This window comes from Aedes aegypti, chromosome 2, assembly GCF_002204515.2.
Source record: "Aedes aegypti strain LVP_AGWG chromosome 2, AaegL5.0 Primary Assembly, whole genome shotgun sequence".
Taxonomy (NCBI): Eukaryota; Metazoa; Arthropoda; class Insecta; order Diptera; family Culicidae; genus Aedes; species Aedes aegypti.
In genome coordinates this window covers 403,808,138-403,827,147 of record NC_035108.1, presented here as the reverse complement: position 1 = coordinate 403,827,147, position 19,010 = coordinate 403,808,138, and the positions used below count along the sequence as shown (strand labels likewise).

The 19,010-nt window shown below is 36.2% G+C and overlaps 1 protein-coding gene and 1 long non-coding RNA gene across 5 annotated transcripts in view; one reads left to right on the top strand and one right to left on the bottom strand.

The window, feature by feature from the left end:
* Window positions 1-19,010, bottom strand: part of LOC110676984 (facilitated trehalose transporter Tret1-2 homolog) — an 85,123-nt gene that overhangs the window by 58,050 nt on the left and 8,063 nt on the right. For 2 of the 4 annotated variants that reach the window (XM_021847214.1, XM_021847215.1), the window contains exon 1: window positions 1,979-2,094. The exons of 1 other annotated variant lie outside the window; for it this stretch is intronic. The gene's annotated coding sequence lies outside the window, so the exon portion shown is untranslated. Of the gene's footprint in view, window positions 1-1,862; window positions 1,945-1,978; window positions 2,095-19,010 lie in introns of those variants that run through there. One more of the 4 variants, XM_021847216.1, reaches the window with a different exon arrangement.
* LOC110676985 lies at window positions 16,607-17,524 on the top strand. The gene is made up of 2 exons (XR_002500871.1): window positions 16,607-17,123; window positions 17,200-17,524. It is a non-coding gene; the product is annotated as an uncharacterized LOC110676985 (long non-coding RNA).

Below are 19,010 nucleotides of genomic sequence, written 5' to 3'. Positions count from 1 at the left end.
AATGTAGGTTTATATGGAAATTACTAAGGAGAAATTTTGAGAAATTTTCCAAGCACACTAGTACTGCAATGTAATTACAAACGTATTATCCCATATTAGAAAACTCATTCTGCAAAACATAATAAAGAAATTCAATGAGAAATTCAATCCGACAGATAGCAGAAGAGATATTCATGAGTTTGTTTGCTATTACTTAGCTAAATATAGGATTATAGCCCTGCAAATATGTACAAATATCTCAAACAAAATTAGCTCAAAAGGGATTTGTTTCTTCAGCAACATCCTTCATTAAAGTTTGAGGAATGAGTTTTCAATATGGGATAATAAGCTTCTACTAACATTACAGTAATGACGTGTTTGAAAACATTTTTCAAAATTTCTCCATTGTAATTTCCATATAAACCTACATTGTCTTTGGGCCACCTTCAAATCACCACCTAGAAAGCTTAAAATTTCACAGAACACTATTTTTATGGTAAGGAGCATATGGGAGATTGGATTTTCAAACATTTTTAAAATTTGGATCGCCCTAATGAGAATCTGCACTACTTAACTTTATAAATAATTCAAAATAATGATTTTATGAGTTCAATATATTAAAAAAGGGCTTCATTTGTTCTACAACATATCCAAGGACGTGAGCTTCTGATTAAAACTAGGCAAATCACATATTTTTCCTTATTTTCCCTGACCAAAATTTTAAAAATAAATATGAATAATCATTGATAGTTTTGCCGCATGTGCTAAATTAATAGTTCTACCAATAGTTTAGGCAATTCTAGACTCAATTGCACTTTGGAAACATTCCTTCCTGAACATCCCTGCAGCCTTCGGTATGCGCTCTCATTCCGACGAACCGAACCGGACAACCCATCTGTCCCAGTCACGTCCCACGTTCAATCGGTCAAGCTCAATTACATCGTCGGGTGGGCATATTGTTTCTCCGTGAACTATGGCCTCTATGTTCCTTCGAATGCCCCTCACCAATTGGAAGGTCTCACTGCATTTGCCACCACCCGTGCATTTATCGTCACTTAGAGCTCCTGAACCACCCCATCCATTACAGAGTGTTTGTGTCGCTGGCAAATTGTTCTGGAATCGTTCGATTAAAGGAACGCACCTTGCCCTAGCAAGATTGTAGATTAGGATGGCCCATAATGATGAAACTACAAGAATCTTAAGTTACAGCTCCATATTTGTTCATTTCACCCCCAAAAGCCTCTGTGAAGATTTGAGTTTAAGCCGTCATGGATCGCATCACCGACCAAAGTTGACTTTCTAGATCTTTTTCCTTCCTCACTAATTAACATCCTTCCCGTGATGATTATGGAGATGCAGAGGTATTCTCGGTCTCTAGTAGCAACAATAATTACACACAAACAAGACTTCCTCATCCGAACTGACTGTAAGGACTCGGCCGGTGCGGTTATTGATCAATAATATGAGAGCTGCTAAAATGTGCACATCGAGAATAGGTGGAAAGTCCCACCCATTATTTATTTGGATCGAAATGCAATTCCTACCAGTTCCGATCAATCACGGAGTAGCAACCATTGACATGTGTAGTCAGTCTATGTTGTGCTATAGGTCAATGTTCTTCACATTCAAGCTCGTGTAGATCCCCATTCCCTCAGAATTGACGGATACCGTTCAAGTTTTCACAGTAGCTTTTGAAGGTCTACATGAACAAATTTAGGAATTGTAACCTAAGTTTTCTGCGAGTTGACTTTTTTCATATAAAACTGGGCCACCTTATCGTAGATATTCCGCTCGTTATTCGTTATTTAACACAAGTATCACATCGCCTTCATATCGATTCGTCCCATCTCGCACGGACCGTCGGCAATGACAAACAAATTTACTCAGATCCACTTGATGATGGGCGCATGATGGCGTTGAAGACGACGACCGCCGACAGTTGGATGGACAGGGCAAACAGATCGATCTGTAACAATAACGGTAACGGATGATGGACTACCCTCTATCCCCGAGCGACGACGGAACGCGGTTTTAAGTTTCAAGTACGACAGGAAGCCACTTTCGCCAACTTGAGTTTCCCGATCGATGCGGCAACTGCAGAGGCACCTCAAAGACTGAGAACGACGACGGCTACCTTGGCTTGGGTTGGAAAATTTTATTCCCGTGAGGAAAATCTATGTGCGGAAAATAGCGACTATACTGCAACTATACAGTCTTATATAGCCTTGGTGCAGACAGACATGCAAGGACTAGGAGTGAGGGTATGCAGACATGCAGGTACGGTTGAAAGTCACGAAAGTGTAGCGAGTTTACCGTTTCGCCAAATTTGTTCTAACGTGGTGTTAGACTCACGACTGCTGTGCCATCGTACTGTTTGATGACGGTGAGAATTTTTTGGCTGGGTACTATATGTATGTTCATATGTGATTGAATGAATGAACGAAACATGCAAATAGATATAGAACTACATCCATTATTTTTTGAATATCTCCGAGAAATTCATGACATCGCAAATTAAACTAGCGCCATGCACGTATGGTTTACATACCATCATCAGGCAGGAAAATTGTCAAATAAATGAACTATATAATATATAATATATGATTATACATATATTATTTCACGCAAAATTTTATATATTTGACCAACTCCCCCTTGTCAATTTTGTAAGGCTTGAGACGCTACCCTCAATTCTTTCCCAACCTTTGGAATGAGATATTAGCATGGGCCTTAAGCTGTAATAAGGTGTTCGGCCATTTGACCGAATACCGTTTGGCCGGATGCCTTTTTGGCCGAATGCCATTTGGCTAAATGGGTCATTTGGCCGAATTACGAGTCTTTTAATACGTATCCTAAAGAGTCTGATTGAAAACATATTTGTTTAGCACTAGGGTTAACTTAGATAAGATGTCATTCTCATCCAAGATTAATAATGCAACGTATGAACTGAACTGTGTAACATTGATTGCGTTTATCAGTAAATGTCGGTGAACACTTACGTCAAAGAAGCTCACTGTTTCTCGGTAGTGATAAGAAGAAGCCAGGTTGCTTGAAACGATAAACGATGGCACTGACGCACAAATAAATCACAAACCGTTTTAGTAACTGTCAAAAGCTGAAACAAAGGAAGCAATGTGAACACCCATGCTGGCAGCTATAGAGCTCTGCACTGTTTTGATTTTGTATGGGATTTTAACGTTTACTGGTCTTATTGTTTACTAATTTCACGGAGAAGTGAAAGAGAGAAAATGATCCTTGTGCAGATCCCATTACCGCTAGCAAAGAAGTGAATAAGTGCTTACATTTAGGATGTTTTTCTTTCAGTATTAGCTGTTTCTTGAACGAACACTAAAGAGATGTATTTTAATGAAGATTTATCCTTCTTTAAGAAAAAATAACTGTTCTTTGAAATTCAGCTTTGAAATGCATATCAAATTCATGCTAATTGTAGTTCACTATTGTTTTCAATTTCGGCCAAATGGCCTTTTCGGTCAAATGGCATTAGGCCAAACGGCACTCGGCCAAATGACCCAGAACCGTTCTGGAATGACGTTCCAACTGGGACAGAGCCTGCTTCTCAACTCAATGTTCATATTAGCACTCCCACAGTGATTAACAGAAAATATTCTTCTTCAATTATCAAAGAAACTCCATGCCATCTAAAGTAAAAGAATTTTCTAAGCCGAAAAGATGCTCGACCGGCGAGATTGTAATCTGTGAAACTTATTTGTTGTGTTGCTGAATAGTTGCGCGTTACTTCTTCTTCTTTCTGGCGTTACGTCCCAACTGGGACAAAGCCTGCTTCTCAGTGTTCTTATGAGCACTTCCATAGTTATTAACTGAGACCTTTCTTTGTCGATTGACCATTTTTGCATGTGTATATCGTGTGGCAGGTACGAAGATACTCTATGCCCTGGGAAGCGAGAAAATTTCCTTTACGAAAAGATCCTCGACCAGCGGGATTCGAACCCACGACCCTCAGCATGGTCATGCTGAATAGCTGCACGTTTACCGCTACGGCTATCTGGGCCCCTTAATTGTTATGTTGGCGATAAAATATGCTGTGGAACCGGCAACACTGACTGACGATACAAAATATAAATAGTATGGAAAATCACTGTTGGTAGGAGGTCAATTTGAAGACAGCGCGAGGTAAAATACCAAGTTAGATTTAAAATATGTTTAAGTAAAATAAATTGAATTTCAGCATTGAAGCTGCTATTGAGAATGCTGCTCTCAGTCTTTGGTATATCGCGGCAAATTTGACTTCCACCCCAACATGTTACGAATATTGGGGCGTTTGTAAGCCTTCAATTTTTACATTCAAACCACAAAAAAAATCCGCTATGGTTTATTTTTTGTGCATTCCAGGAAGTGGCATTTCGGGAAATGGGTTTCCGGGAAGTGGGTCATTCCGGGAAATGGTTTTCGGAAACGGTATTCTGGGATATGGAATGCCGGGAATTGTCATAGAATCAGAAAGAATTCTATATAATGTTCCTTAAAGAGAAAGTTCTTGGCATCTTCAACTGTTCGGATGTACTATCAATTTAAGGAATATACAAATCCCATTACAGTCAACTCTCCATAACTCGATATTGAAGGGACCATCGAGTTATGGAGGTATCGAGTTATAGAACACAAAACCAGTGGAAATGTGATCCAAGGGACCATCGAGGTAGCCATGAAAACCATCTTTTACTATGGTTCTCTAACTCGACATCGAGATACCGAATATCGAGTAAGGAAAAATTGACTGTATTATCAGATTTCGTGAAAAAATCTATTAATAGAAATCAATGACTCCAGATACCTCGTTATGATACAAAACGTGAGATATATATAGGGGTTTTCGAGACAGTTTCGCCAATGAGGTGGAAACAGCAGCAAGGGTCTGAGTCTGACAGGATATCAGGATATTCATTATTCTTCTTCATATGCTCATAAGAACACTAAGTCTTCTTCTCAGCCTAGTGTTCTTATGAGCGCTCCCTCAGTTATTAACTGAAAGATTTCTTTGCAATTTGACCATTTTTGCATGTGCATATCGTGAGGCATATATAACCCCTATACTCTGGAAAGCCGAGAAAATGTTCATTACCAAAAGATCCTCGACCAGTAGGATTCGAACCCACGATCCTCAGCTTGGTCTTGCTGAATAGTTGCACTGGACCCAGGATATTCGTGTAATAGACATAAACTAAACTCATAGAGAAAGAAAGAAATAAGTTCGAAAAATCTGTCCATATTGCCCCGAAAAGCACATACACATTTCATCATTGTTGAATAACTATGTTTGATTTTTAGAAAGTTCTCCAAAATTTTATCTTTAAGCATGTACTGTTTACAGACACAATCAATTTCCAAGTGAAGTGAAATACCGTAAAACGGTGTATCTATGATAATGCGGGTAACTTTGGTAGTGCGGGATCACCATCTTACTAAGTGAAATATCATAATTTCTGTTGGTCAGTGAAGCAAATCGAATGCAAAAGTAAACACTATAAGAATGACAGTTCATGTAAGAGAAATTTTCTTAAGAATCGAAAAAAGTTGGGGCTTTTATTCAAATATTCAAAATTGATGAAATTTTAGCATTTCTGAAGTACTTACAAATAATTTGTTATACGATCACTATTCAATGAAGTTATAAAGACTTCGACGCTTATCCTGACAGCTTAGTTATAGTAGAATTTGAATTTGATCTAAAACCTCTTAGCGAAAAGTATTATACAAATTTAATCAAAGTCAGATACTTCCATGTAGCATTGAACGGGTAGAGGTACACAACACCCTATATTTTTTTGCGTAATTCGATCGATATGTGACCACACTACACTAAACAATTGATTTATGTTGATATATCTGTCAAAATATTAGAATCAATCGATATCATAAAATATAATTTTATACATGCTCCAGCCCAGTTCCAACTTCAATGACGTCAAATAGCAGTTTGGAAGTGGATTTTTTTGTGTTTACATACCCATTATCAATCAACAACAAAAATCAACTTCGATTATAATTATAATCGAAAGTTATAGCTCTATAAATCGTCATGCAATATTTTCAATTCAATTCGTTTACTATGATACCAGCAGGGTAGCAGTGAATGAAATTATTACTGAAATGAGACGAAAAAAGAGGATTTTTCAAGCAACTTGGCAGTTCGTTGCCGCCTTTATCTGTGAGAAACAGATTTCGTGAACTGTTATAATTGTTGATCAAGATCGATTCGATTATTTGCACTGATCCAACTTAATCGGCTCTAAACTTATCGCGTTAATTATCACAAGGCAAATAGGGGAAGGGGTGGTAAAATGAACACCTTAAGGATATCATCCTGTTTCTGATAGAAAAATGAAGAAATTGTATAATTCTATCGCACAACATTAAAACTAGGGCTGTTATCTATAGCAGCAACATAAATCCAGACTGAAATAGTAAAGTTTTCACATATATTTATCGATAACAAAAAAACAATGCAAATGTTCATTTTACCTGCACTATGTGGGTAAAATGAACAGCTGTTGGTGGTAAAATGCAAAAATCGTGAGCAAAACACATATTTTTGAAAATTTTCATTGCATTCCCGAAAATATATACATAAATGATTGTAACCCATTCAAAGAGAAATCTAAAAGTATCAGATTTTGCATCATATCATATCGATATTGACCTCACTGAAAAATCTCAAGACTCCCGAGCTAAAACTTACGTCAGTTCTAATTTTCAAACGTGGTTTTCTAAAATCTTAGTTTTCGTTGACATTTTCACTTCAATTGACCTCCGTATCAACCCGAACACTTCGAATTATGCTCTAAATCATCCGTGCGTGATAAAAATTCAATCAAATTTGTTTTTTGCCGGTAAAAGGCACAGTGTTCATTTTTCCACCACTTCCCCTAATATAAAAATTGTGGCCACCAACGAGATTCAAACCCATCTCCATGGACAAAAACGATGTCACAACGCACACCACAACCACACGACCACGCTTGCTGAACAAAAGTAGAGAGAAATTCGGTATATAAAAGCAACAAGCGCAAGCGAAGGACTCTCAAAACGACGAAACAAAGACCAGAGAAGGAGGAAGCCAACTTCTTGTTGATGGTGATATTATAAATTCACTGCTGCAGATATCGTGAGAACACGCTATCCCAGTGCTGGACGGGTTTGACATTATCGCACGTCTGTTTCCTCCGAAAAATCGGCTTGAGAGATAGGCTTATGATTATCGACGTGACTGATAATTTGGTCGGTATTCAATCAGACTGGACCAAATGCTTTCAAGTGATTTAGTAAAACGTACTCTAAGCATTTGGAATAACAGATTTTTTGCATTATTTGCTGTTATATTGAAACTTATCTATTCGATGAATTATCTGTATCACAATTGTATCAAAAAGATCAGAATGGTTTGAATTCTTGACTAATCTGTACAAAGCCTAAATTTCATGTTGTCCTGATTGTCTGAATACCGATCGTTTCATTCCCTACCATTACCTGTTTTGGAAATGAATCATTAAAATCTGTAAGGCTGAATTAAAGATTAATCATTTTGACAAAAAAAAAAAAAAAAAAAACTATCGAAGTTACCCCGTTTTGCGATAATTAATTTTTCAAATTTGGATGAGCTAAAGAATTCAAATTTGTGATAAATTTGTGCATTTTATTGAAATAAAAACGGAAATCAATTGCATAAACGGTTGTGTGACATTTGCCAGAAAGCCATTTGCCAGAAGAACCATTTCCCAGAAAATATATTACTTAATTACTATGCTTTGCATAGCAATACTTAGAAATGTGAGATCTTTCAAGATATTAGGATTTTCAGCATATGATATTTAACTATATGGAAATTAGTTGTTTCTTAATATTCTTACCTTTTTGTACGATAAAATGTTTTTAATCAATAGTAGTATTGAAAACTTCCGAGCTTTCCATAATTTTTGAGAATGCTATGATGATAATCTTCCAGACAATTTTATAAGAACCAATAGAGGCAATTATATTTTCAATATTCTATTTATGCTTATCTCTTGATCGAATATTAAGCTATTTTCTAGTGCTAACTAATTTAAAGACTTGCTTCATATGAGATTTACAATTCTTTACATAATTAGTTGTTCTTCTTAATTGTACTGAAAAGGTGTTGTGCTGCCTGCGGCAAACAGAAACAATGAAAGATGTATAACCAATGTTGGGTCATAAAAATTAAATAAATAATAAGGTATTAATAAAAATGGCTACAAACATGTAAAGTGAAATAAAAAAAATGCGAAAGTCGGGAGAAGGATAGTCAATTCTACAGTCACTCAATTCACAGTCTGGCGGATAGAATCATCGGAGCCAATCGGATCGGTGCCAATCGAACATGACAGGTAGAGATTGCTAGAATCAGTGGACAGTATTGTGACCGTAGAGATATTCAAATCAAAAAATAATAGGAGATGCTCTTAAAGGTTTTAAAACACAGTGTATCGTTCATTGTCATTGTTCAAAGAAGGTCATTTGAAGGCTTCAACTTTTTAATCAGTTGCTAGCGATTTTAAAGAGATTATCACGTTGCCAGTTCTTGTGCTTCTCTATTTGCCAGACTGTGAATAGAGTGACTGTAGTCAATTCCAGTCCTAAATAAAGAAACTACACTGAAAGTGAATGATCTTGACGTTTTTCCGATTTATAATCTTATACATACAAATAGCAATTATTATGAGAAAAAAATATCTGTGCACAGAGGTTTCCACCGAGGATCATGGCAACATGGCAGTCTTCTAAGGGATTTTTAAATAATATCCGGTACTAGGTAGCTAAAACTAACAATCAGGACTAATAGTGAACATTGATATGTTTTTCGTCAGTCTGTCGCAAATGGTGTAAATCTACCTTAGAACAAAAATGTATGTGGTTCAAATCTGAGGGGGTTAATTTCAATTAATTTATCCCTGTAGCTGTGCAGTGCTAGTAGTCCACTCTTTTTGATGAAATAATCTTAAATTCGGCTATTCAATGTTTCGAGCTATATGTAAGTAAATGACAAGTTTCAAAGAATTCGATTGCTTTAAGATTTCTGAAAAATTATCTTTCAATATATTTCATATTGAAGTTGAAAATATTTACAAAAACTATTCTGAAGAATGGTTGTCTGGCAAATGGTTTCGGGCAAAAAGCATTCTGGCAAAAATCATTCTGGCAAATGGTTTTCTGGCAAATGTCATACAATCGGGTAAAACCTAATGATCTGAGAATTGTTGAAAGTAATTCGAAATCTGACAATTCCATACCATTTTCAACATTTTTATCATATTTTCTTTGGTTGACCAATGTGCCCAACTTTGTATCTTTGTATTTGTAGTGATTGACTTTCTATTTGGATCATTACACGAAGTTCTGTTTACCGTTCTGTCTCCAATTCCAAACAGACTAACTTTACGAACACTTGGATTTTGTATGGTTTTTCTTCTTCTTGGCATTAACGTCCTTACTTTGTTCCGCCTGCTTCTCAGCTTAGTGTTCTTATGAGCACAAACTGACCCACTTCGCAGGCAGCTAGCCTTAAACGACTCAGGAACACGGCAAAACGAACCACCGCAAGAGCAATGGACTATGGCTTATGGAAATCGATTGGACTAACAGAAGAGCACTCTCTTACCTGCTCGGTGTGAGAGCAAAAGAGTAGAATAGAGTGAAAAGTTGATGTAGGGTAGGTGTACCAGTTATGGCCATAGTGGTTCCCTATTTCGCTATACGTGATATCTTGAATGCCTTCACATTTTGAAAAATCTTTTGTGTTTTAGCAGTAAGATAAAGGATAAATCTTGATGCTAAAACATTCAGAAAGATTAAAAATGTAAAAGTTATCCATATTTTGCATATGGCCAAATAGGGAACCACTATGGCCATAACTGGTACACTTTCCCTAAATATAGATTAGTTAAAAATAGATCTAGATATCGGTAAAAAAGATACAGATGAACTGATTCCGGCACAGAGTGCATTAAAAAAACTATTTTTCACTTTTTTATTGCAAAATTGTTAATCTGAGTACGATTTATTCGTGCTGTTCAAGATTTGAATAAAGGTTTTTGGAATATAAGACCGAATGAGCACAGTGTTCGGCATTTGAAGCAACATGTTGTTCCACACTTTTGCGTAAAAGTAGTAGTAAAAGTTGTTAAATCATTTTTTTAATATCGTAATCAATAGCTCACAGTTATATTTGGCAAATAGAATGAATATTTTGAAGCTGCTTTATGCCTATCAGATACAGTTAATGTCACAGTAGGCCTTAAGTGTTCGGAATATGAGTCAAAGCGGTAAGATTATTATATTTCACAGTGTAATTCAGATGTGCAATAAGGATGATAAGACCATTTTACTAAAATGAGAAAGAAAGACAAATACCTTCACCTGGCTAAGTGGTTTCTTTGGTGAAGTTTCTTCATATTTTTGAACTTTTGTGTTAGTGATTGAGAAATTATAATGTTCGTTTGGAGTATAAATATCAATATATAAGAATTTTAAACGGTACAGATAGACAATATAGAGTCAGATAATAATAACAATTGTTGGATTATGAATAGTGATTCTAATATCACACTCGCAGTCATATCCGGTCCCGGAAACCTAAAACATTCGAAAAGTATTTTTTCTTTGTATTTTGTTTACGGAAATCATGTCGGTATCGTAGTTGATGGATATTTTTACATAGAACTTCTTTTACATATAATTATCTTACTAAAGAACATTCCGTAAAAGGTCGGTCAAGTATGGTCCATACGGAAACGGTTCCAGACTTATCTAACGATACGCCAGGAATAGTTTTTGCATTTACATCTAGTAATTGTGACGTCATTCATGACGTGTTAATCTGCACAATTCAATAAAATTTCATGGATTTTTACTCAGAACAAAATAAATGACGTCTAAATCTTTATAGTTTTGTTAAGATGATTTTTTTCATTAGGTTAATGCAATGGTTATTCTGTTCCTTTATGGTGACCGGAATAATAATCAGAAAACTCTTTATCACCTTCTCATTTTTATTCACTGAAGTGAGGATCTATGCAGAGAAATCGATCACGTTACTGACGCCCTTATTCTAGTACTCGCTTGAGTTGCGGGTTGAACATTTCATCAATTATTTGTTGCTATCATTGATATAAGAAAAATCAGAAACAATAATGTCTGAGGCCTTCCTTAGCCGAGTGGTTAGAGTCCGCGACCACAAAGCAAAACAATGCTAGCTGAAGGAGTCTGGATTCGATTCCCGTTAAGTCCAGGATCTTTTCGTAATGGAATTCCCTGGGCATAAAGTATCATCGTACCTACCACACGATATACGAATGCAAAATTGGCAACTTTGCCGAGGAAAGCTTAATAACTGTGGAAGTGCTCATTGCACACTAAGCTGAGAAGCAGGCTCTCTCCCAGTGAGAACGTAATGCCAAAAAGAAGAAGAAGAATGTTTCTCAAAGTAGGAGGTACACTTACAGTTCACATAAAATTAAAACAAAAAGCATTTATGGAATGGACACAAGGTGCAAACATTATTATTTTGAGCGTTACGTAATAAATAAATTGATGCTGCCCATGTTTCAATATTCATCTAACGTTTATCGATGATTGAAGTATTCGCAGAATAACGAATCGGCTCTGCTCTCGGTCTCGTCATTATCGTTAGTACATTTCATCGATAAAGCAAACAGTGTATCGATCGTGTGGATTGAGCAGCACTCACTCACCCGTGTGGATAGACAGACGCTAATACTTACTGTTAGTAGCTTTCCGCTTGAAGTGTGCACATAGTCAGTGATTAGATTTACGATTCATCCACCACAACTTGCACGAGCTCTCAGCAGTTTCGCTAAAACCCCACGTCGGGTTGTCGTGGGTAGCATCTAATCTGCTAAAGCCGAACCGATTATCGCTTGGATTCTAGTACGAAGGGAAGCATTCACTTCTATTCATTTTACTATCTACTGAGCAGAAGATGCAACTTGATGCACTTGAATAAGTATAAAACAAACAGTTTCGTTCATCTAAAAATACATCTTTAAAAATATGCTGAACTGCCAGCCTATCTCGAGCAGAGGGCAGAGAGACCGTCTTTCATTTTATCATCGCCGTCATTCAAGTCGCCCCTGCCTTGGCGCCCTTTTCCTCCGATGGGGTATGTACTAAGTCAATACGGATCTTGTGTATCTATAAATGCCGTATCGAATGCAAACAGTGGCAGCTGTGTTATTCTTTCTCTTTCGCACGTCCCAGCTGTGCCTCATCATCGTAATGGGAATCACGTCATAAACGAACCGATTGTAATGTTTAGTCTTTGCTTTCCAGTGACACCACCCACTTGTGACTGCAGAAACTGAAACGTGTGGAGCGTTGTGTTTAATTCTCGCTGGTCATGCTGATTTTGCATAAAGATAAACAATTATGTGATCTATTTGTTTTTTTTTTTCAAACGTTAGTTTGATAGTTCATTAATTTTCACTTAAAATATTAGCAATGCATGTTACTAGTAGTCATCACATTGCTTTAATAAAACAGCTGTCAATTAGGAATGTTTTCAACAGATCCAGTCATTTTTTTTGCTTCGCGGTCGAAAAGTTGAAAGATTTAGACGACCATATGTTCATAATTTGAAAGTATGTTTGCTGCCGTTATACGCATAACTGTCCCATGTTCCAAAATATGCAATCGAGAAAAACGCGTTTAAAGATTTTAACACATTTAGGCCTCGTATTGACCAGGTGTGTGGTAAATTAAATTAAAAACATTACAATAGTATAAAGAATAGTGTGTTCATTAGAGTCAAGAGTTTGTATTATGGGAATAAAGTAAATTTAGCTACGAATTTCAAAGTGGGACTGTTATGCCTAGAAATACGAGGTTTTTGGTGAATTTCTACGCATAACAGTCCCACTGAAAGTAGTGACCAATTATGTGCTAAGCATACTGCTGTAGATTACCGTTCTTACGTAATATATTGTACCGAATGTAGAGGACGTATAGCCTCAAGACTATGTTAAGGCACCTAATGAAGGCTCAAGTGACATGTGCCAAACGGAGCCACGTATGGGGAAGTGAAGATATACGATTTTATAGTATGGGATGGAAAGTAAAGTTTTCTGTATGTGTGATAATGAGAAAATGTATGATTTAGTGATAGAAAGAGAGGATGAGTAAGTTAGAGAGTTTATAAGATGGAATAAATTCCTATATCGACTCTTTCAGCTACAGGCTTGACAGAAACTCATCTGCGAATTCAAGGTTATTCTGCGGAATTAATATTTAACTCAAAATTCACGATACAAATCATCACACGATTTGACGTTTCTTTGGACTTGGTTTGCAAAATCATGATATAAGATACATCGCATATTAAGTTTAAGAACCGCCAACATATTTGCCACTTGCACCGAAGAACCAGTTATCCGTAATAACCCAGTATGTGGTCAGGTCATCTAAAACCTCTTTAACTATTCTTCTTTTGACTTGATTTGCAAATTAATCATGTTTGATATGTCGCAAGTCTCAGAACCGCCAATATAATAGCCACTTTCTCTGGGGAACAGGGTATCCAAAATAACCTGGCATGTTATCAAGTCATCCAAGAACCTTTGAGTTACACTTCTTTAGCCTTGATTTGGGAATTTATGAAGTTTAATGTTGCCAACTAGGTTTCAGAACCGACAGTTTAGTGGCCATTTCCTCCAGGGAACCGGGAATTCCGAACAATCCAACATGTGGTCAAGTCATACAAATACATTTGAACCACCTTAAGACTTGATTTGAACCACCTTTGACATTGATATGTCGCAAGGTTTCAGATTTCAGGTACTTACTTACTTCCAGGTTTCAGATTCGCCAATATAATGGTCACTTCCACCAGTGAACCGGTATTCGGAACAACTCAGCATGTGGCCAAGTCATCCAATATCGGTCGAACTATTTTTATTTAGACTTCGTTTGCTAAATCATAAAGTTGGTTTGTCACAAGCCAGCCACTTGAAATTAAAGTGGTTACTGATTGTTCACGTGGGATTATTTCGATTTATTATTTATTTTGATGAATCCAAAATAACGATAAATTTCTAATCGATTACCGCGGTTCCAAAAACTAGAAAAATTTTGTGATCGACCCTGAAAATTCAACTGAAATTCATTGAAAAACGGATGGGAAATAATATTTTGATATTGAAAATTTGAATTAAATTTGACGTCAGGCTCGCATGAATGATGAATGCATCCCGATAATTCAAACACATAAGACGGGTGATGTTCCACATGGGATGTAAAGCCAACAAAAGAAGATGTTTAAAACGATTTTCCCAAACACCAGCTGATTCAAAACTGCCTACTGAATATTTTGCTCGAGTTCAGCGCAGCGAATTGTATAGTGTGACAGTTATGCGTAGAAATACAGTAGTGGGACAGTTATGCGTGGAAATTCAACAATGAGACAAAATTACTAGGCTTGCTTTTCATTGAGTTTCCGAATAAAGTTAATTTTTGGTGGGTGTTTTCTAAAACTATACGTAAAGATAAACTGTTTGATGACAAAAAGTCAAAATGCACAAAAAGTAACATGGGACAATTATGCGTATAACGGCAGTATGTATCGTACCATATTTAAACTAAACTGCTCTTTGGTCGAGCATTTCCTGTTCCTTAGTTTCAGACAGCTTGATTTTTATAAGATATCTTTGCAACTTTGGCACCAGTGTCATAAAATATAATCATTTTTCATGGAATCCGTCAATCATGATGTCCAACATCGTACAATGTGTTATTATTCATCACATTGAAAGAGGTTTTTGATGGACATTTTGCAAACTAAATAAAACTCAAATTGTTCTTGTAAATGTTGCAAATACATTGGCTCAGAAATACTATTTCTGGAGTAAAAACATTCGATTACGTAGAAATATACAGAAATCAAACCATTTCCAGATTGTGTCCGGTATTGGGACACACACTTTTGGTACCAGAATACATCATCAAAATGTAATGCCAAATTCATATTATTATTTGACAAACTCACATAAAACCAATATCTTTTGAATTAATAATTTAGCGGCCTAAGTGTCCGGTACTGGGGGATCTACCCCTACGCTGAACGAACTATCCACACAAAAACATTAGGCAAAACGTATGCTTGCTCGGGTAAGTTGGAATATTATGTGTTGTTGTATAGTAGGTATGTGTTGTTCGCATGTCCAACTAGTGTGTTGAATATTAGGTAAGGAATGCATAGTAATGAAAAATGGCATTTTGAAAATATTAGCGCTTACGTCGACAATGCGAATATTGGCAGTATAGATTCTCACATTATCCTTTACTTGATATTTGACAATATTTATCGCTTCAAACTAACCAGTTGACACGTTTACGCTGATAGAAGTACTTCAAGGGTGTCCTTGTCTATGTCTATAACAATTCAAAGTCAAACGACTGCACCTAGTGCTGATTGGGCGTTATCTACCTTCGCCTAATGAAATGTATATTTCACACTGAGCTGAGTGTGATTATGATTATTCGCAACTATCACCTGATACTAGAATATTGATAATTAGTTGGGACACACGCTGTTCAACGTAAAAACTCGCTAGCAATTTATGCTCAACTTATACTTAATTACTTTAGGTTTTTCGTGTATAACTCATCGTCCGTTTGGCGATTAAGCAGAAAATTTACATCAACAACATTGATCATTTTTGAAACGATCAGATCAACCAAGAAATTTTGAACAGCTTCTTTTGCAGGGAAAATTTTCAAGGTGATAAAGTTTATGTAGGTACATGACGTGACTTTTTAATTGGCATCCCTTTAGTCAACGCCACATAAAGTCACACATGTCCATTGGAACATTACACGACAGCGTGACGAAGTAATCAGCACAAACGTAAACAAACTGCAAATTTCAATTAAATGAGTGCTACGGCCGCTACTGGCGAACAGCAAAGACTCGATCAAACCAATTAGACAAACTCACCGGGCACTTGACTTTGCTGTCATAACTTGTTACAGGTCTCATTCCAATCACTTTAACGATACAGTATGTGGCTTCATGGAATGCAATGACTTTTGTGAGTGTTTGGCGTACTTTCTACGATGGGATGTCAAACTAGTAGGTAATGTCAAGATGTTTTGATGCGTTGCCCGCATAGAAAATTTCCGTACCTGAAATATTCACAAACATAATGTGAACATATTGAATATTGTTACCCATTAACCATATGTTCGCCTTACAATCTCATCTGTACGGTAAGAGAGTAATGTAGATATCAGTGACTGATGTTACTACATCGATTAAAGTCTACTTATTGTAAAACAATTTCCCATATGGATTACCATAAGTGAATGTTATCTAACCATAATAGATACTGTACCCCGTCCATCGCGGCATAAATATAAAACATTTGAAAAGTGCTCAAAACCAAAATGTTTCCAATTTATTTAACAAGCCTGATTATAGATTTTTTTTCTTTATAAGGCACTCTGTGCTCGTGGCCACTACTGCTCCGGAATCAGTTGATCTGTATCTTCTTTACCGATACAGATCTATTTTTAACTTATCTATATTTACATCTTCTTTCACTCTCTCCTACTCTTTTACTCTCACACCGAGCAGGTAGGAGAGAGCTCTGCTGTTAGTGAGGCTAGCTGCCTGCGAAGAGGGTCAGTTTGTCTCAGTCACCATCTGATACTGACGGAGGATGGATGTGCTCCCCAAAGCATAGTCCTCCGTGAAGCGTCTTCTGGTGACTGGACGGGTTTTTTTGTGGAGGGGCTGGGAATCGAATCCATGACCTTCCGCTTATGAAGCGAAAGCGTAACCTCAAGGCTACATAACTATAGATTTTATTCATTTATAAAGTTCCAGTTCTTATTTTTCTCCGTCAGAATTGGGAAACATAGCTATCGATAAAAATTCTTTTCCAAAAAGAGGCATTTTCTCAATCTTTGACTCACACTGACAATGTTGTTCAGATTTTCAACTTTGGACTTTTTCATAGGTTAGTCGATATTTTTTGTCAGCCATCACCATTTGTTATTTGGATTCATTTGAAGCTTTAATTTTGATTAAAAAGACGTAGTGAAACGGTGAAAATAATCTTGAAATAAAACCTCAGGTAAGATCTTATACTTCGCAGTTGAAGAAATAAAATTCCTTTGATGATGGAAGTGAAAAAATGTTCTGTTTTGCAGCGGGCAGCAGACCAGGCAAAAGGATCCTACTGCAGTACAATATGTGACTACCGAAAAATTGTACTTCTGCCGTAGGTTTGGAGTGTCCAGTCTAGTTTCCAGAAAAGTGCAGTGTGTGCCGTTAAATCCTGCGGTTTTCGACGATCGTGCTAAGAATAATAATTTGAATGGATTTCGCTTGGTTCGCAACAAAAGATGAGGGAACACGACCGCATCTGTGCATTTCCAGTTTTTCATAAAACTAAATGAGCAAAGTATACGTATTTGCTTTATAATTATACGTCAAACTAAATTAATTATGATAATAAAATAAACTTTACATGCATCTGACTTCTGTTTTTATTTTTCATGTTTTTTTTTTTCAAAGAATTTATATTTATTTATGTTTATTAGGTTTAACGTAATTTCATTATACTTAGTGACAGTAGCTACACTGAGTCCAATGATCCTTGGAATCTATTATATCTTGCACTACATAATTAAACCTCGAGTATTCCTTCTAAATATTTTAAAAAGACAACATACTTCTTAATTGACTTATTGACAATCAATGTCAGTTTTCCAAATAAAAATCTTTTTATGTCTTGGATAGAAGCCGAACGTTAATTTTTCCGAAACGTTCCTAAATAGGTCATCTAGTCAAAAACGTCAAATACAGAGAGCATGTTAGTAATAAAAACTGGAAATGCTAATAATCACCAATTAAATAGAAAAAAATGTCTATTTGCTGCTGAAAATGAATCGCTAAAGAAATTTCTCGACGATTTCTTGCAGAAATTTCCTACAGCGACTCCCGTTTGAACTGATATTTTTTTGTCAACTGCGTACTGCGATCAGAAAAAAAGCCTCCTTGATCGAATCCTTGCAGGAATTTCCCATGGATCAAGATAGGCCAATAAATTACTTAATCAGGCTTAAGAGTAAATCGAAAGAATTGAAAATGTTGGATCAAACTATTAAAATCTGTAGTATTCGTTCTTACAATGACATTTGAAGTAAAAGCATGAGAATTTTTTCATAGGCTTTTGAAATAAATGTTTGGTAAAACTGCTGGAGATCCTAGTATTACACTAGGATGAAATTCTTATAGGGTTTCGTGCAAAACAAACGCTTAAGCTATTTTTTCAAACACCTGTAATAAACCTTTGTGGATCTTCCAGAGTTACAACTGGAAAAGACGATTGAAGAATTAGTGAAAAAATATCTGGAGGAAATGGAAAATAATCAAAGTAATACTTGAGAAAATTACTAGAGGTAGTAGCTCTGGAGTTCTTAAGGATTTCCTGGAGCAAGTTCTGGAGAATTTGTTCTAAGCATCAAGAATTGCTGGGAGAATTGATTGAGAAATCTTTAGAAGAATTTCTGGAGAGATCCCTGTAGGAGACCTTGGAAATATTCTAAATAAAATCACTATGATAATTCTAAATAAAATCACTATGATAATTCCTGAAGGGATCTGAGACGAAATTCTTGAAGATCCTGTTAAACCCGTTATAGTCTCTGAAGGTTCCGTTGAAGCTTGTAAGTACAAGTTTGCATCAGGATTCAATGTAAGCAGAGTAAGGAAAATAGAGATTTTTTAAACCATTATGTTTAAAATAAATACTTTAGAAACCTTCTATTGAAAAAAGAGATTTGCATTAAAATAGAGACCAATTCTTCAAAAAGAAACCTACCACCAGTCCTGCCCCTAGGATCAAATTTAACAAGAACAGACCAAACTGATTGCTTTTACAACCTATTTCTTGATAACAAATGGATGAACAGAAAAATATATGTGAATTTGTGTAGTTTTCTTTTTCTGGGCACCG